The following is a 24,527-nucleotide window of genomic DNA, read 5'->3' on the forward strand; positions in this document are numbered from 1 at the left end:
CAGAAGTCTTCTAAGAGACAGAGCAAAAGTATGCAGGAGGTCTCTTGAGCTCTAGGCTCTGAATTGGCACAGTGCCACTTCTGCCATATTCTGTTTGCCAAAACTTTTCACAAAGCCAGTCCTGATTCATGAGGAAGGAAAATAGATGCCACTTCCTAGAGAGGAAAGAGTAACAAAGCCACATAGCAAAGGCTATGGTTATAAGGAAGAGTGAAGAATTGGATATTTCTACAATTAATTTATAACAGCAAGTGTTTCATAAATAAAAACTGATTGTATTTGACAGTTATATTGATTTACTATAGAACTACTTGAGGAAGACCTAAGATTGTCCTGAAGATGTGGGTGAGATCTAAATAGGATCCACAATCTTTAAAAAATATATAATTTAAATGTAAAAGGAAACAGCAAAGTTTACTGAAGAATATTATCCTGGCAGTGTTGTCTGAATTCACAATGGGATTGGACATTTCTATAATATAAATATGCAATAAACTTAAAGAAATTAAAGTACTCAAAAGAGGAATACTGGGGGTGCCTGGGTGGCTCAGTGGGTTAAGCCTCTGCCTTTGGCTCAGGTCAGGTCCTCGAATTGAGCCCCGCATCGGGCTCTCTGCTCAGCAGGGAGCCTGCTTCCCTTCCGCTCTCTCTGCTTGCCTCTCTGCCTACTTGTGATCTCTGTCTGTCAAATAAATAAATAAAATCTAAAAAAAAAAAAAAAAGAATCACAGTTTTAGAACCAGAATAACTATGGTCATCATCTACCTCTACTCTAGTGATTCCAAAGGAAAAGCTAGAGAATTAGAAATCAATTCCCTAAGAAAATTTGAGTTTTTTTTTTTTTTTTACTTAAGTGATATTAGTTTAATTAGAGAAAGAAAGATACAAACAGATAATATTCAAAGGTGATAGTTCCTACAGGAACCTTGTGTAGGGGCAAACAAATCAATATAAATAAATACACAAAATGTATGCACATGGAGAAATGCATATACCATATCATCTTATAAATACAATAGAAAAATAATACATATTAAGGAAAACATACTGAGAAAAGGGACTGGATGAAAATGAGCAACTCTCCACAGAGTGTCTATTCCCTTATAATTTCCTATAAAATCATTTGCACTTTCCTGCAGTGTTCTATTTATTTATAATTGTCTTTGGAACAATAGTGGAAGTTTGCCAAACTAAGAGCTAAATATAATTAAAGAGAGCTAGTTCTCTCCTGTTATCTGAATCTTCTGTAGAAACCTATTGGTTGTTGCATAATAACTGTTAACATTCTTTCTTTCCTTTTTTTTTTTTAAGATTTTATTTATTTATTTGACAGACAAGAGATCACAAGCAGGCAGAGAGGCAGGCAGAGAGACGGGGGGTGGTGGGTTGGGAAGCAGGCTCCCCGCAGAGCAGAGAACCCGATGCAGGGCTCGATCCTAGGATCCTGGGATCATGACCTGAGCCGAAGGCAGAGGCTTAACCCACTGAGCCACCCAGGCACCCTCAGTATTCCTCTTTTGAGTACTTTCATTTCTTTAAGTTTATTGCATATTTATATTATAGAAATGCCCAATCCCATTGTGAAGTCAGGCAACACTGAGCCACCCAGCCCCCCCTACTGATAACATTCTTAATCCTATGAAGGGTATCAAATCATAAAGAAGTACCAGACAACAATTTTGATGACTTATATTCATGCTTGATCAAAATGACATTTCCTGCAGGTGATCTTTTTCTGTGACTTGAAACCATGGTCCAGCTGCCCAGAACCATCAAAGCAAAGTGCAAATGTTGGGCCCTTGTTCAAAAAGCAGAAAGAAAGCTTTTCTTTTCTTCTGTGGTCTATAGGTCTTTCTCCACCTGTTCTGGTATTTTTGATGTGTTATACAATGTCAAGCTCACCTGGGCATAGGGATACTCACATGGTAAATGCAAGCTATTACAGATTCCTGGGGCCCTCGAACACCTGAACTTTTACTGGGCTCAGGATCAGTCCCCTACTGGGAGTGGGAAGTAATAGCAGTTGTTGGAGAGCAGGTTACCAAAAACCCTCCCAGGGTAGCAGGGAGGAGGCAATGGGATAGGGTTGAGGGAGTCAGTAGGGGCTAGCACTGTGCATACACTGAGGTTTTAAGCCTCTGGTGAATGATTCACTCCCATCAGCTGTCACAAACACAAATTCAAAAATAAAATTGTTAAGAATTTCAAGAACGTGGCAGTAGAGCATTGAAACCAAAGAGAAACCTCACTTCTGAGTGTGGGGTCTTGTGGTAGAGCTCTGATCATGCACCCTGTGAAGCTGGCCCCAATGTTGTGTCTATCCCACTGCTGAGGCAAACTTGGAGCTTCTGTCTCTGCCCAAGCTCTGGACATTCGTGTCTCAGCCCTGTAGCTTTACAATGCCCTCTAACCTTTGCTATAGCTTAGAAACCTTTAGCTATAGCTTAGAAATGAGGATACTCTCGACCTCTCTAGGCTGGTATTCTCTAACTGTGGGTCGGTCTCTGAGATTTTTGTCTGTAGATGGAGATGGGAGCTCTGTGTCCTGAATTCCCAGGCATCCTGACCTTGTTCTCAGCTGTTTTTCCATCACTGACCAAAATAAAATTCAGAGGCCAGCTGGCTCCAATGTCATGCTTTCTCCTTCAGAGTAACTGTACCTTAAATTTCCATGCTCACTGGGATACCTCTCCTCTCCACAGCTGCACTGAGTGAATTGCATAGAACAAATAATACCCTACTTGTCAACCAAGCTATTTCCAGCAGAGACCAATTTCCCATTTTTCATTGAAAGCTTCCCATCATCAAGGCCACCTATGTGTCTTATTCCCTTTCTCTAGGATAAAGCTTGAAATGCATGACTCTCTAAAATAGTCACATCCTGGAACATCTGAGAGAGCCCTGGAAACTTAGTTCAGGCCAGGCTGGCTGGGTAAACTATTTTATTTGAATGTATCTATTCTGCGTTTTCCCATGTGATCAGCCACGTGTAGCTCGGTCTACCTATGATAGCAGAGTTTCAGGGGACAGAGAACAGAAAACATCCTGAGAATTCTTCTGTCTCATAAGCACTGAGACCATCCAACTCTGGAGAGGCCAACTGTAGGGAGCTGTGGGTAGATGCGGGAACTGAGATCAAAGTCATGTAGTCCTAGAGACACAGGTTATAGAAGTCCTGTCTGCAGCAGGAGCTTAGTAGAAATTTATCTTTGTTGAGAGGTTCTTCACCTTCAAGGTATTTAGATATGTCCAACTCTCCATCATAGTTAGTCTCTCTTCCTCTTTAAAACATTGAATCATCTCATGGTGATTTTTGGTAATGGCATTCCAAGTTTTATGCTTTTAAGTTTTGAAGTTTAGCACTATTTTTGATCTTCGCATTTAGGTAGAAAGAGCTGAGTAATGTAAGGGATTGCCACAACTTCTCTTCAGGAAACTGTGTCTACTTTTCTCACATAATAAGAACATTACTTCATCATTTTATTATTTATGACATTCACCGATAAAGGCTACATTTTATTTGCTACATAACATTGTCTCCAATTCATATTGACAATATACACTCTTTATCAAAAAGATGTACCTGTTGTAGATTATCAAACCACCTCATAGTAAAATGCAATCCAACATTTTTATCCTGAGCTTGGAGAACCTTTTCTAGCACTTTCTATTTATGTCTATTACTCACTGTTGAAAGACCATGGGCCCCTGGTACAGAAGCATGGGTTTATGATGATTTTGAGCTCCCTTCTAGACATAAAATCTTACATGACCTTGACTGAGGCCATATTACCATTTGAGGTTCTTCAAGGTGACAATAACTCATACACTTCAGATAAACAATTTTTATGCAAAATTCTAGTTCCCATAATTTTCTAGGGAGTCCACATGCCTTTTGTTTCCAAGTAACACTGCTTACTCAGTGTTTGGGAAGATGCACAAGCTCGGATCTTCCATTAGAACACTACCCTGACCCTTTAGGGATCACTGGGGATAATCCCAGAATTGACAGAAGAGAGAATGATTTCTTTTTTTTTAATTTGCTTGGAAGAGAAATTATTGGCGTGGGTGAAATCCAATTACAAGTTCTTTTTCAGCAGGATATAAACATATATACTTCTTCCAAAACTATAGACATACTACTATAAAAAGGATAAGAAACCAGATCTAAAGATAGGGACATTAGGCAGGATAGTGTTGGATGTCACTCATCTTTCCTAAAGGGCTGTATGCTTTTTATCTTTCAGGAATGTTTTCAACCAACCTTGCAGACTTGTCTTCAGAAAAGTAATCATGATTACATGAGTTTGTAGGGCTTCCATAACAGAGTACCACAAACTGGGTGGCTTAAACAACAGAAATGTGTTGTCTCTTAGTCCTGGATGTTTGGTTCTTTCCAGAGGCTGTGAGGGAGACTCTGTTCTTTGCCTCTATCTTGCTTCTGGTGGTTTGTGGCAATCTTTGACTTTTCTTTGCTTCTGTTGCATCATCTTGGTCTCTGCTTTCATCTTTACCTGATACTCCCTCCGTGTACATGTGTGTGTTCCAATTTTCCCCTCTATATGGACCACACTCATACTGGATTGGGACCCACCCTACTTTATAGAAACTAATCTAAACTAATGACATCTGCAACAACTCTATTTCTAAAGAAGATCGTATCCTTAGGTACTAGGGATAAGGACTTCAGCATATGAATTTTTGAGAGACACAACTCAACCCAAATAATCTGTTTGACTCATCTGCACCTAGGAGAAGATAAATCACTAAAACAGTATTGTCAGTGATCTCCGATCCCATTTAGTAGGTTTTCCTGGGTTTGCTTATTAATCTAGTGTAAATCATTCTCAGGGGACATTAAAATCTTTTGTTCTATAAACCCCGGAAACCACAAACTGCTTTACCTACAGAGTCATAGTGGTATCCAGCAAGAGTTGGTGGATGCACTTTTGGGACCAACCCAAGGGGCACTGTTCCCCCAAACAATCTTTGTTTCTCTTGTTTTGAATACTGTAAATGTCTTTACCTCAACACCCAGGGAATTCAATGGTTTGAATTTAGAAGGTTTGTATCTTAAGTCTTGAAGATAGAACTATTCAATTAGGTTTATTTATTTATTTATTTATTTTAATGTAAGCTCTACAACTATGTGGTGCTTGAACTCATGACTCAGATATCAAGAATCACATGCTCATCAATGGTCAGTGAAGCATGTGACTTTTGATCTCTGAGTTGTAACCTCGAGCCCTACATTTGATGCAGAGATTACTTTAAAAAAAATTGAAAATCTTAAAAAAAAAAAAGAACTCTTCAGTTAGACGTAGAATACATGATGTTCTCCTGATTACTCACAATTTCACAGACTTTATCTTCTCATTTACATAAAGTGGTAATAATTTCTATGCATAATACTGTCCTATAATACTGTATAAATAAAGTATAAAATAAATCTTTCTCCCATAAGTATTCTTTTTTTAAAAAAAGATTTTACTTATTTATTTATCAGAGAGAGAGAGACAGAGCACAAGCAGGGGGGAGCGGCAGGCAGAATGAGAGGCAAGTGGAGGGAGAAGCAGGGTCTCACTAAGCAATGAGCTCCATGCAGGACTCCATCCCAGGACCCCGGGATCATGACCTGAGTCGAAGGCAGACTCTTAACCAACTGAGCCAATGAGGCGTCCCTCCAACATGTATTCTTTTATAATCAAAATCAAACTGAAAATTGACCTTTGAGGGCATTGGAACAAGAAATCATTTGGCAAAATGAAATTTAGAAAGTTTGCTTTTAAGTTTAAATATACTCCTAAAAAATGGTATAAAGAATAAAATACTCTAATTGCAGGCATTGCAACAGCAAAAAGAAGCAGAAAGAGCATTAGTAAAGAATAACTCACAACTTTGGGGTGCCTGGGTGGCTCATTTGGTTAAGCACTGACTCTTGATTTCAGCTCAGGTCATGATCTCAGGGTCTTGAGCTCAAGCCCTGCATTGTGTTCCTCACTCAGCAGGAGTCTGTTTGAGATTGTCTCTCCCTCTCCCTCTGCTCCTCCCCCTACTCCCATGCCCCTCTCTCTCTTTCTCAAATAAAAAGATAAATAAATCTTTTAAAAAATAACTTGCTATTTTTAGATTTTAAGTGTTAGGAGAAATGTATTTCATAAGTAAGAATGTCATTAAGCATATCATGCCAATCAATTTCTGTTCACCTTTCTCCTGAACTGACTGTCAACTAGATTACTTAGCTCCACACTCACTTTTGAAAAGTAAGATTGATGGGTCAGTTATTGAAATATGTGGGAAGAAGGACTGGAAGAAGCAAGAGATTGATGCACTGTCATAATTTTGTCAGTTATATACTAAGAATGATGAGTTAGGACAGGTGTGAGACAATGACTGGAAAATGCCCAGAGAAGTAGGTGTAAACCTTACCCCAAGGGAAAGGCTGTCAGGTTAAATACCAAGTCTCTGTATAGTAAGGAAAATTCAGGTGCTCTTTAGAAATCTGTTAATATTCAGCTGATCTTTCTGGGAGGCTCAGAACACATAAGTTCTACATTTTATCAGTTCTCTAATGTTCTTTGAGAAAATGTAGGGGACACCACGAACAGAGTCCAGGCCTTCATATTTCAGGAAGCAGTAGAAATGAGTCAAGGTCTTCCGTCCTAGAGATAGCTCACTATATAATAAAGAGTTAGACAGTTCTGGATTCCCGGAACTCAGTGAAAGGTAAGTAGAAACTAGAAAGTCTTGGGAGGTACTTACAGGAGTAAGAGATGAGGAAATCATCTATCAGCGACTCAGACATGAGGAGCATAACAAGTCCAATGATTTATAATAGCTTGTTTATAAGACCCCATTCATGATTTGTGGGGGCTGAAGTTTATAAATTTGGAGAAGTTTTTCTCTTTTTTTTTTTCTTTAAAGATTTTTATTTATTTATTTGACAGATAGAGATCACAAGTAGGCAGAGAGGCAGGCAGAGAGAGAGAGAGGAGGAAGCAGACTCCCTGCTGAGCAGAGAGCCCGATGCGGGACTCGATCTCAGGCCCCTGAGATCATGACTTGAGCCGCAGGCAGCAGCTTAACCCACTGAGCCACCCAGGCGCCCCGGAGAAGTTTTTCTCTTAAAAAATTATAAATACACTCAAAAAATAAAATAAATAAAATAAATTATAAATACAAAACAAGGTATGAATGCAAATATTAATTAATTAAATTTATTTTTTGTTTGTGTGTGTGTATTTGTAAATATTAATTTAGAATGACAAAGAAAAAGACAGCCAATTTCTGGGGTCCTAGAGGTTTATCTTTTTTCTGAAATATTTTAAGTCAATTTACCAAAAATGTTTTCCTATACACTTCCTGATTTCAGCCTAGCTTTTCCTCCCACCTGGAATATATTATACTTCCCAGCAAGCCCTAGATCTCAAGGGTTCCCTGTAAGGAAGGAGACCTGAAGCTTAATCTTCCTTATCTTTACTAGAAATATATCTTGTTCTGATTCAATATAATACAGATCCTGAATGCCCAGACTTGTATTTAAAAATGACAGTCAGTCAAGTTCTGGGTCCTATTAACATTGTGGAATTCTAAATCTCAGAAACCAGGAGTGCCTGGGTGGCTCAGTCAGTTAAGCATTTAACTCTTGGTTTTGGCTCAGGTCATATTCTCAGGGTCGGGAGAGAGAGCCCCGTGTCAGGGTCTGTGCTCAGCATGGAGTCCGCTTGGGATTCTCTCTCTCTCTCCCTCTGCTCCTTCCCCCATGTGCATGCATGTTCTCTCTCTTTCTCAAATAAATAAATAAATAAAACCTTTAAAAAATAATAAAAATAAATAAATATCAGAAACCAAAATCACATGGATCATCTGGACTCAATTTAGTATTTTTCATATCTGTAAACTGAAACTCAGAGCACTCGGGAAATACTAAGGATGCCAAGCCAGGCTCTTTGCCTCATTCCCATTCTAGAATAGCCCACTCATGGTCCACTGCTAACCTGCCTTTTTTCTATCAGAACTGGAGTGTTTGTTTCAAGAATAATATGTGATTTAATCCATTTTGATTACTTAGTTAAACAGCATTTGCTAAAGGATACCTAAATCCATATAAATCTATATTCATACGTCAGGAATACATGAAAAGATTTTGCACTGCTTTCTTCCTAAACACAGTAGTTCATCTGAGCAGGACAATAAGCCTGGATGACAAACAATTCCAAGTCTGGAAGTCTAGCACAGAAACTGAACATATCCATTTGTCACTCATAAACTAAATAGTGTTGAATATATCCTTATAAAGTGCTAAAATATTACTTCTATTCATACTAATTCCTACAAATATAAATATATTTATAATAGATATAAATTCAAAAATAGTACACAACTAATATATATATTTATAAATATTTTTGAAGTAAGTATTATCCAAAAGATGTTTTATCCAAAGAATTATCCCAAAGGCCCACTGGCCCTGTTCTGTGTCTCTTTCTAGATAGCCTGGTCCAGCTCTATGCCATTATCCTATCATCTCGCTATTGTTGTTTGATTTTCAATTAGCCTGACACTACCGAACCCCATCTTCAGGTTTAGTAACTGAATTTATTTTCAAAGCTCTTCAAGCAAAGTGCTTTTACTTCAGACTTGGTTCTGGAAGACCTGTGTCTCATCATTCTCTTCACATCTGCCTTCTATTCACTGTAACAAAGTTGTTTGGTGAGCTCATTTCCCATTTGGCTCACAAATCCTGACCTCTGAAGCTACTTCCTTACATGCCTTGTCTCAGAAAGAAAGAATTTGACTCAAGTATCTTATTTTGTGATACCTTGTGTCTTTTGAGTATAGATGGGTGATACTACTTCCGGGACAAGGATCATGTGGTCCATGATGGGTGTCAGCAGAGCTGTCTCCCGTCCTTTTTTTTTTTTTTTTAATGTTGCTTTTTCAGCACCTATGAATATGAACCTCTAATGGGAAACTTCTGCATATCTGAGCTTTTATTCCCAGGTCCATTATCCAGGACTTAGAAAAGAGTATCTATGTTTCAACCCTCTTACCCTGGCACAGGCTCTGCTATTTCTTAGGTCTTACTCTGAGCTCCAATTCCACATTGATGCCATAAATCTACCTCGTTTCTTCATTTGATAATGCTGATGGATTTCAGTAGGGAGTTTGTGGTGGTCTTATCCTATTATACATCTCTTATATATTTATGTATATTCTAGTATATATCTAAATTGTCCACCTGTATTCATTTAACAAACACTAAGTAACACCTAGATGTTAGACACTGTATTAGGCAGATAAAAAGATAATACAAAGCATGTTTTGTATACATGAGAATATAGTCTAGGCTCTCTTCCTCTTTGTCAACTATCAGTATGAACTATGAACTAAGAACATACTTGAGAAAGCATAATATGTCTATATTTCTTATTTTCCATAAACATTATGTATTTTAGTCTTTTATGTCCTGACTGGTTTAGGGTTGACAGATGACCTCTTTCATTTAAACTTTCATACTTGAATACTCTGGATCTCTGTAAATTAATAAAAACATGTACTGTACATCCGCTCTTGTCTCCATGTGAAGTATATGAATCACTGTGAATCATGGTTCCATAATCTGAGTTGATTACTTCAGGTGATTTCAAGGACAGAACAGAGTTTAATGAAGTGAAACATTTTTCTAGAGGAATAATTACAAATCCTTTTATAGTTTTGAGATTGAGTTTAATAATAGCAATATAGAGAAAAATTAATAGGGGCAGACTAGGTAATAGCAGAAATAAGTTTTTTGAAAGGACTAAGTGGAATTTTCTCAGAAACTGTAAAGTATTCTGTGGATTTTTGACTTTTCTAGAAACAAGACCAGTAAAATTCTATAGCAGAAGAATTTTAATACTCAAACATCATGAGAACGTCTTAACTTATTTTTACAGAGAAAATATGACCTACAAGCACATCAATGCTAACTACCAAGTGGAATCATACAAAAGAAAACAGTATTTTACTCAATGATTTACAAATCACATAAGATAATCTTTCCCAGGTACTAGAAAGTATTGTCAGAATTCTGAATCAAATTTTGGATAAACTAAATGGTTATGATCAAAACAATGTGTAGTTTGTATTTACAGCACTTTGCAACCAGAAAGGATTATTTTTGTTATATATCTTTGGAGCCCTTTCGAAGTTGGTTTCAGGTACCTACTCTGTTTTCAGTTTGCTTCTTCTCCACAGGTCAACGACAGCACTGGGCCTCAGCCATCCTGTTGGCCTGTTTGGACAGTGTGGACATCTGGAGTGTGAGCTGAGCTAGTCAGAATGACTCTCTCAGGAACTGAACTAAGACACACAGAAGCTTAGCATTAGTCAGTGGTGATCCTTGGAAATAGAATTGTGAGTAGACTTGAGAATAGGGGAGATCACTTGGAGGCTGTAAACACAGAGGGATGGTCTGCAGAGACAGGTCTGCAGGATGCTAGGGACAAGGGACAAAGAGAGGAGGTGCTTTGGCTCTTTATGGATTCTCTCTATCCCCTGAACTTGAGTTCTGGGAGTTTAGCCAGCCCCAACCCACAACCTACTGACTCTTACTGGTAAATCTCCCTTTATATAATGAGCATGAGTGCATTTCTGTTTCTTGCAAATATTGTTAGGTTAGTTTTAGGTAACTGAAATGGTCATAGCTTCCTAAGCTCATCGTATATACACAAATAATTCAAAGTTAAGGTGACTGGAATATAAAATCGCCATTTAATTTCCCTTACTACCAGCATTTTTTGGAGGGATTATGAGAGTATTATTCAATAAACAGGTGCTTATGTACATTTTATGGTATAGGAGGGTCCTAAAAAAAATCAGAAATGTTTTCCTGCTATGTGTGGAACTATGAACAAATCAGGAGCAATGTGTGGTTCTTCATCCTCCCAACTGCCTGTCTCCAGCACACCCTCATAAATACATTTTGCAGAGCAGCTGGTGAAGCAACTGGGACACGAGGAGATTAGTGACTATTCATGCATTTTAGCTGCTGCCAAGGTGAATCTTCCCAAATCCTGATTATGTTTATTTAAGTGAAACATCTGCCAATAAAAAAGAGACATGTTTATGGTAATGGTAGCGCTATGACTTCTGTTTTCTGAATAATGATAATACTGACACTGGCTGGATGGCCTTGTCCTTGGGGATTTTCTTTTGTTTGTATTATTATCACTAGGTAATAAGCTCTTTAAAAATGAACTTCTTGAGCAACTGAGATCACTAGCCACTATAGCAATAAAAGAGCTTTTTGTTGCCCTTCCGGTTGAGAAATGGCTGATGGGGACAAGGGAAGCACTCAGGAAGCAACAGAGTTTGTGAACATAAACAAAGCGGGATGTTTCTTTCCAGAGTTTAGACACTAGCCAGTGGTGAGCCAGCTGAGAACTGTGAGAACATGGTATATTCTCACAGGTACAGTGGCCCAAGTGTGAATTGTTCTATTTTTTTTTCCCCAATATCCTGGGATAGTAATACATAGGAAGTTCTCTGCTATCTGGGGATAGAATTATGGAAGACTTGTAAGTAGACTTACATAGTATTTCCTGGGTATAAATGTTTCAGTTATCCTACCCGTAACTTTATTTGAAAATAATAATAATAATAATAAAGGACTGTTGGGAAAACATAAAACTTCAGACCCTTCATGTTTCCATTGAATAAATCCTTTAGAGTGAAGCAAAGATGAATCAGACATGGTCCCAGGCCTCAAGGAAATTCAATCTAGTAGAAGCAAAGGAAAGTCAGGCACATCTTTACCTGTTTGTAGCATGTACTCACTGGGTGGGAATCACCAGGCCAGCAGTGGAGTTATAATAGCAAATGTAACAACATGTTCGCTGCTTTTATGGGCTGCATTCATTTCCGAGGGTTGCCCTAACAAAGTACCACAGACTACTTGACTTAAAACAACGCACATTCATTCTTTCATACTCTGGAGGCTAGGAACAGAAAGTCAAGGTATGGGCAAGCCCAAGCTGTCTTCAAAGCATCTACTGGGGATTCCTCTTGACTAAGCAGGTTCTGGTGGCCCCCTGTATTCTTTGGTTTGTGGCAGCATAACTCAAATCTCTGTCTTCAGTGGCCACCTTCCCTCTGTGTCTGTCTTCACTTCATTCTCTATAAGAATCCAGTCATGTTGAATTAGGGGCCCACCCTACTCCAGTATGACCTCATCTTAACTAATTATATCAGCAATGACCCTATTCCCAAATAAGGTTACATTCCAGATCCTGAGGATTAAGTATTCAACATATCTTTTTTGGAGACAAGATTCAACCCATGACATGGAGCCCTTAGGGAAATATGCTATTGTCAAAGTGGCCCAATCATACCTCCATAGAAAATAATGAGATATAAAGATAAAGGAAGAATTGATAAAGAATGGTTGTGTGGTTTGAGCCTGAGATGGCCCAAGACAAACAGGTTCATTATCCTAGTTCTCTGGTTCATCACTGGTGGTCATCTTTATACCAGCCTTGTTCTGAACTGTGTATGCTGCTCTCGCCTCCCTCATCAAACACTTCTATAAACTAAACACGCTTACTGCAATTTCTCACCTGGAATCTACTGTAACAGAGCCCGGATCCCTGAGACCTACTATCTGATCTCCCAAATCAAAGAGTTGGCCTGGGTGAACCACTGCCAAATTTCTGTCACCAGGAGTCCCTAACTGGCTACTTAAGTAAGGACAGAACCAAAGCCTGAGTCATAACTATGCTCAGATATGAGCTTCAAGTATTGAAATCACCTTACTCGAGACTCACTTTTTGGTCCTCTGTCCCTGTGTGAAAGTCTTTTGAAAATCTTCCTATGACAGTGCCCCCATGTTCCTTCCTCAGCCTTGCCCATCTGTGTGGTTCAGCCAATGCTTGGCCCTGCCTTCTAATACTGAGCCCCAATCACAGCATATTGAAGAATGGAAGGAAGGAACCATTTTGGAAGGAATATCAGGAGGTTCCATGTTATTGTTATGTAGGAAACTATGGGTGGTCTCTAAAATACAAGAGCAATGATGAGCCTGCAGTGTGATACTACACTAAGCTCAGACGGGACTGAAGGAGATCTGCTTCATAAAAAATAATCTGGGGCTTGAAGATGGTGCAAGAGATTCATACTATCAAGATGAATCAGTCTAGCAGTTGGGGTTCCTTGTGAAGTTATAGAAACCAAGCATATCGTCAACACTACCAAAGAAAACGATTTGCAGAGTATAAAAACACAATTTTATCTTTCCCATTTTTAAAGGGAAATACCCTCATACAAAAGATATATTTGCCATTTTTCAGAACAACAAGCTAATTTATTTTGAAAATGGAGCACATTATTGATTTTCCAGCAGATGCTTTATCTAAACAACATTTTCAGGGAAATGAGTATATATAAACACTCAAATGGCCCATTCAACACAAACCCTGTCCCAGAACAGATATTTCCAAGGGTGTTCTTCCATGAATAAATACAATGCCAACTGATAGACAAAGCTTGTGGGAAGACAAATTGTGTGAACAGAGATTTCAATAGCACCAGAGGAGTTCAAAGTCACTGTGACATTACTAGGTAGAAAGGATAGTCCTGGCAAAGCGATCTGTATGTGGTTTGATCAAGCAGCCTGTGATTATGCCCTCAGGTGTTTCCTCATCAAGCTTCTGATTCTTATTCTGAAAGATTAAAAAACATTCACCCTTTGCCCTATTACATTCTTCTAAAAATGCATAACCTTCTTTGTTTGTGAAAATAGTACAATCTCCCCAACTCTAGAAAATCTATTAAGTTTATTTTCATAAATAAAAGAGAGTACTTAATAGAATTAGTCCTATTTGATTCTTACCTGTAAGGTTTTTTTTTCTTTTTTTTTGTACTTTCATTTTGAAACTTTAAGTAACTGTACAACATGACAAATAGAATCTGGACTGTTGTTTTATGTGGATGCCTTCCAGATTAAAGAATATTTATGGCATTTTTTAAAAATAAAATGAATCTGCTGCAATTGCATTTCCCAGTAAGAACTGTACTGACTCAACCACTTCCATATTCTTTTACTACTAATAAAAATACACTGACTGTGATCAGAAAAATTTTTTCCTGAAATTTGACTAAACATCGCAATTTCCCTTACTTTTGGTTTTCAAAAAATCTTCCAGGAAAAAATAAATTTCAAGAACTATGAGAGATAGAATGAAAACAAGAACAACAAAAACCTTGGAGAGTATACTGTTAGGAAAAATTGTTCTAGGTATGAGGAAAAGCTTGGAGGTCTGCATGATTAAGGAAGGGGACAATAAAGAAATCCATCTAAGATACAGATAGAGTACAAAGAAGAATCTCAGAAGTAAGGACGTTCCTAGCAGAACCTAAGAGTAGTCGCTGACATTTACTGAGGGATCACTATCTGTCAAGTAATTATTTGATTCAACTTCCCTCCAATTTTATAAAGTGAGCACTATGATTGTGCTCATTTCGTAGCTATTAAATTAAGAAATAGAGTAATTTACCTCAATGACCACAATTTATAAGCCAAGCCTCTACGGCTGCCCAGGGACTGGTGTGCCACAAGACCAGCTGGCAAAAGGAGGCCTAGAGCCACATCAGAAGAGCTGTGACACTGTTTAAAATTTTTGCAGCTTTTTGAGTGTGTCGGGAATTTTACCAGTTCACACAGATATTAGTAGCTTATTTTCCTGTGGAGAAACTCAGAGGTAATACAATTAAGCACAATGGTCATTACTTTGATTTCTCTCTGAACATAAATCGTCCCAGTAAGATGATACATGACAATTAAGAAAGTTTATAAACAGGACTTCTTTTTTTTCCCCATATTTTCCCCTCTCTCATCTATACCTAATGTGTAGGAAGTAGAGTTAATGGTACTTACTGTAGAGCTCAGGGCACTTTGGTCTCATTTGTCTTTGTAAAGTCCCTCTGTTTTTCTCTTCATCCCCACCCGCAATCCTATTCTACCTCACATATGTTCAATGACTGTCCCAGGTTCTGGGCATCTCCTGACGAGATGTATGGAACTGTTTTCTGACCAAATCTGTCGCTGGGGAGACTCCATTCTTTCTGCTAAGTAAGGCCGGATGGAGCTCCAGAATGTCTGATATCAGAGCACGTTCTCACCAAACCTGCATGAGAATTCCCGTTTTTTCCTTACCTCGTCAAAATGTTCTTTTACTTTCCACATTTGTCTCATTTGAAGAGTCCAAAAGAGGGTGCCTGGGTGGCTCAGTCAGATCGTTGAGCATCTGCCTTCAGCTGAGGTCCTGGTCCCAGGGTCCTGGGATGGAAGCCGGCAACAGACTCTCTGCTCAGTGAGCAGCCTGCTTTCTCCTCTGTCTGCTGCTCCCTCTGCTTGCACACTCTCTCTCTCTCTGTGTCAAATAAGTAAATAGAAAACAATAAAAATAAATCTGAAAAAATGAAGAGTCCAAAGGAATCCTGTCACTCTCCTGATTACTAGTATGAGCACTCATCTTGTCACACACTTGTTAGCCATTCCAGCCTCCTTTTTGGAGCTGTCTACAGAAGGAACTTACTTATTTTCCTAGGGGTTGTCCTCTTTTTCTAAGAGAGATATTTCCAAACTCTGATGTCAGATATATACTCACCTTTATTTTCTTCTAGTACCTGTTCATTTTATCTTATTTTATTTCTTTATTTTTGGAGATTTTACTTATTTGACAGAGAGAGAGATCACAAGTAGGCGGACAGACAAACAGAGAGAGAGGAGAAAGCAGGATCCCTGCAGAGCAGAGAGCCCGATGTAGGGGCTCTATCCCAGGACCCTGAGATCATGACCTGAGCCAAAGGCAGAGGCTTAAGCCACTGAGCCACTCAGGCGCCCCACCTGTTCACTTTAGCTGTCACATTCAGGACTTTAATTCACCTGGAGATTATTTTTGTTTATATGTTCCAGAATTTTATTTTTCTCCATAAAATGAAGTCTCATGAAATTATCTACTACATACTCTTTCATTGTATTGTTGATGACAATAGAGGTTGATTCTGCCTTTATTGTGCACCAAATTTCCAAACAAACAAGACTCTGGGGTTTGTTTTGCATTTCATTGGTCTTTTAGTTCCCAGGCCAGAAACATGCTACTTTATTTTATTTTATTTAAAATAAAAATATTTTATTTCATTACAGTGGAATTATAGAATATCTTCATACCCTTTAGAGTGAGTGTACTTTGCTTTTTTTTGTTTTGTTTTGTTTTTCCAACTGGAATGATTTCCTGGGAATAATAGCTTTAAAAAATATTGTTATCTAGGTCTCAAACCCAAGGAATCTTATTTATTTCACTTGGTGGACAGACTAAACCACTAGGACTTAAAAAACAAAACAAAACAAACAAAAAACTCTGGTTGATTCCAATTTGCAGGGAAGGCCAGTAACAACTATTTAAAGGGTTTATAATTTGATGAGACCATCCCACATGCTATTGTTTCTATCTTTTTTATATCAACTTTTTTTAAAATTAACATGTAATGTATTATTAGCCCCAGGGATACAGGTCTGTGAATCACTAGGTTTACACTTCACAGCACTCATCAGATCACATACCTCCCCCAATGCTCTTCTTACTCTTAATCTTTATTATTAATGCACTCTTGTCTTTCCATTTGACTTTTTAATTAGTTCGGTCAGTCCTTTAAAAAAACTCTGGTGACATGTTTCCAAAAAATACCCTGAATTTATAGCCTGATTTAAGGAGAACGGCATCTTTACAATGCTAGATTATGCCAAGCATGAACAATATTTATGCTCATTTAGGATATTTTGGTGTCCTTTGATAACATTTTTAACATAAATTTTGTTATTTGCTTATTATATATTGTAACATACAACAGAGAGCTATGCACATCCTGTATGAATAACTCCATGAATTATCACAAAGTGATCACATCCACGTAAACACCACCTAGATAAGAAAAAAGGAAAATTTATTGGCACCCCAGGAGCTGCCCTCACCCCACTCCCTGCCCAAATTTTCTTCTCCTCAAAGTCAATCTATTTTGATATCTAATATTCTGGTTTAGTCTTGCTAATTTTTAGATTTTACATAAATGGAATCATTTAGAATAGAGTTTTCTGTGTCTTATCACTGACCATTAAGTTGGTGAGATCCATCTGTGCTGTTTTGTGTAAGAATAGTTAACTGTTTGAATTTGGCATCCATTTTTTTGTCTTTTCTTTTTAATAATTTTTTTTACTTTAATTCCAGGATAGTTAACCCACAGTGTCATATTAGTTTCAGGTGTACAATATAGTGATTCAACAATTCGATACCTTCCTCACTGCTCATCATGGTATGTGTAACTCTTCAACTCCTTCACCTATTTCACCCACCCCCTCCACTTCCCTTCTGACATGCTTTACTTTAAAAGAGTAACCTTGGTTAAAAAAATTTTTTTTCAGGGCACCTGGGTGGCTCAGTGGGTTAAGCCTCTGCCTTCAGCTCAGGTCATGATCTTAAGGTCCTGGGATAGAGCCCCGCATCAGGCTCTTTGCTCAGTGGGGAGCCTGCTTCCTCCTCTCTCTCTCTGCCTGCCTCTCTGCCTACTTGTGATCTCTCTCTCCTTCAAATAAATAAATAAAATCTTAAAACAATTTTTTTTCAACAAGAGCATTTTTATTTCATGTATATTTCAGAATACGTTGTTCTAAAATATATATATAAAATATTCCATCCAAAAAAACCAGAATACACATTTTCTCAAAGTACACACAGAAAAATCCCCTGGTTAAGTCACATAAAAAGAGACATGACAAATATTACAAATTGAAGAAGGCTGAAATCACACCAGGTATATTTTCCAACCACAGAGCTACAAAACTGAAGATCAACTATAAAACAAAGCTGGAAAATCTACAATGTAAATATTAACTACTTAATATGTAAAAATTAAACAACACATCCCTGCATAAGCAGTGGGCCAGTTAAAAAACCAAATAGCAAATGAAGTATGTCTCAAAACAAAAGAAAAATAAAACACAATATCAAAAAAACCTATCGGATGTAGCAAAAGCAGAAGTTATAGTGAAATTTATGCTATAAATCTTGTATAAGAGAAAAAGTTCAAGTAAACAACTTGACCTTATACCATAAGGAATTAGAAAAAGAAGAAACTTAACTGAAATTTACTAGGGGAGGGAAATAACAAAGAAAAATCAGAAATAAATAAAGATCTGAAAAAACAGTAAGAGAGCATTAAAAGTAATGACCAGTTTTTCAAAAATAAATAAATAAATAAATGAACAAAATTCGTAATGTTTTAACTACATTTACTAATAAAAATAAGAGACAGAGAAGACCCAAACACCAAAATGAGAAATGGAAGAGAATACAATACAATAGATAACCACGAAATACATAGAGTAGGAACAGATATATAAACAATTATATACTAAGAAGTCAGATAGTTTAGAAGAAAAAAACCCCAGGTCATTCCCCAAATCACATAAGTTACCAAGATTGAATCATGAATTCCAAATTCAAGAAAAAAGAAATCTTCTTAGACCATAACAAGAATAGAAGTTGAATTAAGAATCAAAACAATTTTGTCTAAATTTATTTATCCACTCGGAAGTTTGGGTTATTTTCAGTGTGGGCTATGAGGAAAAAAATATCTACCATGCATATCATTTATCAGATATGTACTGAGGAGTGAAATTGCTGGGATGTAAGTATTCATATGTTTAGCTTTAGTCAATAGTTCCATGGGAATTTCCAAAGTAATTATAACAATTTGCTTTATACCACTGGCTAAGAATTCCATTTGGTCCATCTTGTCATTAACTGATGGTATGGTCTGTGTTTTTGCTGACCATAGTACATCACAATGAGAGGAACATGGTGTTGTTTTGCCCCTTTAATTGGACATGTTAACTTTGGTGAATTGATTAATGCGGTATCTGTCCAAACCCATGACTTTTTTTTTTTTTAAAGATTTTTATTTTTTACTTATTTGACAGAGAGAGAGATCACAAGCAGGAGAAGCAACAGGCAGAGGGAGAAGGTCAAGGAGACCCACAGCTGAGCAAGGAGCCTGATGGGATCATGAGGCTGGAATCAACCTGACCCAAAGGCAGATGTTTAATGACTGATCCAGTCAGGCCCCCCAAAACTCATCACTTTAAAGTTAATTGTTTTCCTTTGTAATTAATAAATAATTTGAGGGAGATAATTTGAAGCTGTGTAAATACCCTGTTCCTCATCTACCTTTCACAGGATATATGTATGTTTATATGATCATATACATCATGATATGTGTATCATCAGGCTTTGAGATGTAAAGTAGGCACCTGTCCTTTTAGAACACACCTCGAAAGTTCAGTCATCTGAAATGTGCCATGACTTGTTTTATAACCCAGAATATGATCTATCTTGGTGAACCCTCTACGTGCACTTGAACTTTATATAACAAGTATTTATGTTTCAATAGAGTAGTACTTTAAAGATTTCATTTATAATTTTTAAATTCATATAAAAAGAAGGCCCAAATTCACATTTGAAAGGTAATTTAGACCCTTTGAAGGATATAATTTAGTGAACAAAAATGTGCTTCATTCTTTTCAAAAACTTAAAATGAAATTGTCCTGAAGACCTAGGTGAGTAAAATATTTTTCTTTTATCGTCTAGCACATTAAAGCCTGATATTAGAACCACCACACAGGGGATGGTGGGGCTCTTTTGTGATGTTTCACTCACCAGAAACATCTTCCATGTCAGTGCAGTTCATGAAAGTTCCTCCATAGTCATAGACTCTCTCATCACTTGCTTTTCTGCCTTTTCACCTTAGGGTGGTATTCCTCACTTTTTTGTTTATAAGATTCCCATGGTGTTTTTGTTTATTACATGTTCTTGATACAAGCTTTCACATATAGTCTGATTCTTTAGATTTTGGATAGGGTCCAGGAATTCACACTAAAAACAAACAAAAACCAAGGAGATTTTAATGCAAGTGGTTAGGGGACCACATTTGAGAATACCACCCATATAATGTTTTAACTCATTCTGATGTCATTCTGATGACAGATAACGATGAGTCTACCCTTCTTCAATCCTCTGTCTGGCACCAAAGGACATAAGAAGTCAGCTGCTGGAATATAATTAAGCACGTTGACTCATGTTACCATCAACAGCCATTTAAGTGTGATCCCAAATCTTAAAGTTTGCATATCAATTCACAAAGGCATTTTTCTTGATGTGGGCTTAAATACAATAAACAGCTAGATTATCGAATGCTCAGAAATTCCAAAGCATATTGTTCACAAAGTAATACATTGTTTAAATGAAAAGAAGATTTAAGGGCACCTGGGTGGCTCAGTCGGTTAAGCATCTTCCTTCAGCTCAGGTCCTGACCCAGGATCCTGGGATCCAGCACGGTGTCAGTCTCCCTGCTCCGCAAGGAGTCTGCTTCTACCCCCCTTTTTACCCCTCCACCTTGCTTAAGCTGTTTCTCTCTCAAATAAATAAATAAATAAATAAAATCTTAATTTTTTTTTTTTAAATAAATGAAAAGAAGATCTACTAGATCAAGAAGTAAGGAGTATTCTCAATCTAGATATCCTCTCATATGGTGCTAATCTTTCCTATTGCACTCTATGATATAAATAACCAAAAGACAGAACTCGGCTTTCCCTGTGAACCATCTTCCCTGTGGTAAAAAGTTAGTACAGCCAATGTGATGGCATCTATTCCTATCGACTGAGGTTGTTAATATCCCCATATGTCCCAACTAAAGAGAGTTAAATAACTGCTTTTTAAATTCTTCATAAAGCTTTTAATTCTTCACCCAATTCTTTCAGTTGCTATGAAAATTTGTGTTTCTGTGATAAATTGCACAAGTCTTTGAAGAGCAGACTTTTCCTTTCCAGCACAGCATAGTATTAATAGCTCTATTTTAATTGGATAGAACTTTCATTTTCATTTTTTCTTTTGAGAAAACCAGTCTGTGCTCATTGTGGAAACAATTATCCAACATTCAGCTTAAAAAAATCTATTAGAACAATCTCTTGGGAAAGTCAAAAGCCAGGCAGGATTAGCTTTCCAAGAGGGAGGACAGTTGTTTACTCTCAAATGTCATGCAATCCAGCAAATCTGTAAGGTTTATTTTTAGCATAAATTCAGTTATTTCATTTTCCCCTGCAACTGAGTGAGAACATTAAAATGATTAATGTGGTCCTAAATCATTGCACAACTTCATGATGGAAAGACAAGAACTGGACAATGTACATAAGGAAACCAAGAAAGGCTACAAAATTCTAATTTTCACCTCATTTTTCTTGTAATATTTTTCCAAATGTGTTTTCTCTAACATTTTATGTGATGCAATAGCAAAAAATAGAATGGACAATTTCAGAGAAGATTAAAATTTAGGCTACCTTTGGAGAAATCAACCTAAAGGCTTTGTTGTCTCTTTAAATTCCTTATTATAAAATAATGAAAGTAAATTTAACATTAATAATTATTATAATCAGTGCCTGCTTAAGTTCCAAGATCATTGAAGCATGAAGGTAACACAGCAAAAGAGACTCCCTTAGAAAATATTTCTCTCTAGATAACTGTCTTGCAGGAGGCCAATTAACCTCTGGGGATATGGTTTTCTTAACGTTATTGAATTTAATATTATTATAGGTGTATTCACCAATAAGGAAGCAGAAATTATATTCAAACATTTTTTTAAATAGCAAAACACAATCTATTGCAGTGAGGAAATAATTGTTCTATTAACAAATAACATGATTTCTAAGCCTAAATAATTAGAATCTCAAATAAATCAATTAGCTTCTATCATGTCCATTTCTTAGTCATCAAAATGAAAAGAATTGAACTAAATCAGGTATTCTTTATTTGGGTTATGATTTTGTGGTCTCAGAGGAAGAAAGCAAACCTGATATAATATGAGAACTTTTGAATGCATGTACATTTGCAGGGAAGATGGTCTACTGCTTTTTGTTTGAATTCTCAAAGCAGTACAAAGCTAGGAACACACTAGAAAATCCCCATCCCAGTTACTGTGACATCCTAAGTTTTGTATGATTTTCAACTCCATTCAGGCTCTGATGAAGAGAAATTCCTGTTTTTGCTGAACTTATCGTCTGAGTGATTATATATTATAAAATCTAAATTGCCCTTAGTCCATCAGAAATATTCCCTTATAAATAAAAGTATAGAATGATTAGCCTTTATAAGTATATTATTCTGTAAATTAATTTTTATTAAGTTCCTGAAACATTTTTGTTGCCTGAAAAGATGACCCAAGTTGACTACAAATTCCTTTTACATGGAGACACAATGTCCATAAAATGAAAAAAAAAAAAAAAAGTTGTTTTTACATGTAATAGGGTTTGTCCTGAAGAACAGATGGAAAGTAACCCAGAAGCAGGTGGGTTGTGTACACATTTGTTATGTAAGAAGAAGCAAAAGCCTTGGCTTAATGAAAAAGTCATCTTCAGTTAAGAGCGTGGGAAGACATTTTTCCATTGAAACAAAAGCATAATGATGAAATACTAAAGCTGTCAAAATAAAAGTTGCTTTAGCAACTATGTTGAGTTTTGTCTTGGTGTCTAATGAAGGGAAGACTGCAGAGATGTAGCAGATACAAAATAAGGCAAACCTGAACTGGGTATTGACAGAATGGGGTGACGTGTTGACATCTGGTGGAACATGTTTCTGGCTTAGTCAGTTATAACCTCCTGCACCTCTCTTCTCCTTGTGAATTGTCTCATGGGACAAGAGGCAGACCTTAGGCATATAATAATTCAACCGTTGATTTTTAATTCCCAGAGCATAAGGATTTCTGTTTGGACATCCTGGGGCAAATCAGTAACAGTCCTAGGAACTTGCTCCAGCTCTTCAGATTCTTACATTACTTATGTGGATTTTTTTTTTTCCCAGTCAGTTTCAATGTTTTTGGCTTTGGAGCTGTACGCACATTAAAGTAGAGGTGGTATAAGAGAAAGGAAGCGGAGGATATTCCTTCTGGCTGGATCCAAATGATTTGAATTATGAATGAACTAGAGGTATGTTGGTGTAAGTGGTTCACATCAAATCCGATGAAGCAGTCTATTGCCTACTGATGTGAATTCATATGCCTTAATATGAACGCAAGTGCTTTCCAGAAAAAGGAAGCATCCCTAAAGTGATGCTGGAAGAAGATACTAACACTAGAATTTACAGATGCTGATGTAGGAGTGATTGGGAGCTTTTAGAAGTGCATTCATTCACTTTCTTCCTGTGTTGTGCATTGGAAATTCAGATAAGGTGGAAAGAACAGAAATAAAATAAGGGACTGAAAATTTTCAGGATGCAATGACTGAGATTAGAAGTAGCCCACAGAAGATTGATTAGAATGTTGTGGGGGTTTTTTTGTTTGGTTGGTTTTTGTATGTTTGTTTGTTTTTAAGAAGAGTAATATTAAATTATCAGTGGAAAGATCCCAGGGACTCTCTCTTTGGTGACTACTTAGGTGACTTTGGAGAGTGGTTTCACTTTGACCTCAAGGGGTTGCTTGAGTTTCATGCCTGTGATAGACCTTTATTCTTCCAGAGACATGAAGAAAACAAAAAGAAAAATTAAGTCAAGTACTACAGGGTGAAAAGTTAAATGAACTAGAAAGGAAATGAAATCAAGGAATCAACAATTGGAGGTAGAGAGAAAGCAAGGCTAGAAGAGATTTTTTTAACATGTGTAAACCTTTTAAGATAAGAGAGTACCCAGAGGCTGTGTGCCTATCACTCAACTCTTGCATATAAATTGTATCGTGAGGATTACTCTATCTGAGGTAAAAATACTCATGCATGTGAAAGAATGGGACCTGGCCATAGCTCAGTGAGCCCCGTGAGGGAGGGACACCATCAGAGAAGAGAAAGGAGAGAGACAACAACATCCAGGCCCTAATAGAAAAGGGACAAATATACCATAACTTCGACATCTTAGCAGTCAAGAAATATCACAGTAATGGAATAAGGGAAAAGAAGTACAAATGTCTGATTTTCCAAAGGAAGACTATTCAAGAGCTATGTTTAGAGAACTCAGACAGGGAATTTGCTTGGGAATGAGTCTGGGGACACCAGTCAGAGACAATTGAAGTTCAGTGTTGTAAGGCTCCAAACTCTGGGAAACAGAAAAGTTAAACTGGGATTTGTTTTCTGTGTAAGACAATGGGTTTTGAGGATACCACAAATCACCTTTAGGATGACTTAAAGTTCTAAAGTTCTCTCATTTCACCCTCCAATAATTTTTCAAAATTTTCTCTTTTCAGAGGTAGCAGGTTTTATATATTCCTGCATTCTCAGTGGAAAATAAATGGCGCTAGTATAGAAGGTGAAGAAAGACACATATGGTATCGTGATCACTGCACTATGACATTACGACCTTGCAAGAGTTGCCTGGTCTCGATTATCTAACTTTATCTCTTACCTCCTCAAATCCCTGCCTTTATCCCCTGATGATCTTATCCTCATTATGACTTTATCCTGT

The sequence above is a fragment of the Mustela nigripes genome, chromosome 1 (assembly GCF_022355385.1).
Source record: "Mustela nigripes isolate SB6536 chromosome 1, MUSNIG.SB6536, whole genome shotgun sequence".
Taxonomy (NCBI): Eukaryota; Metazoa; Chordata; class Mammalia; order Carnivora; family Mustelidae; genus Mustela; species Mustela nigripes.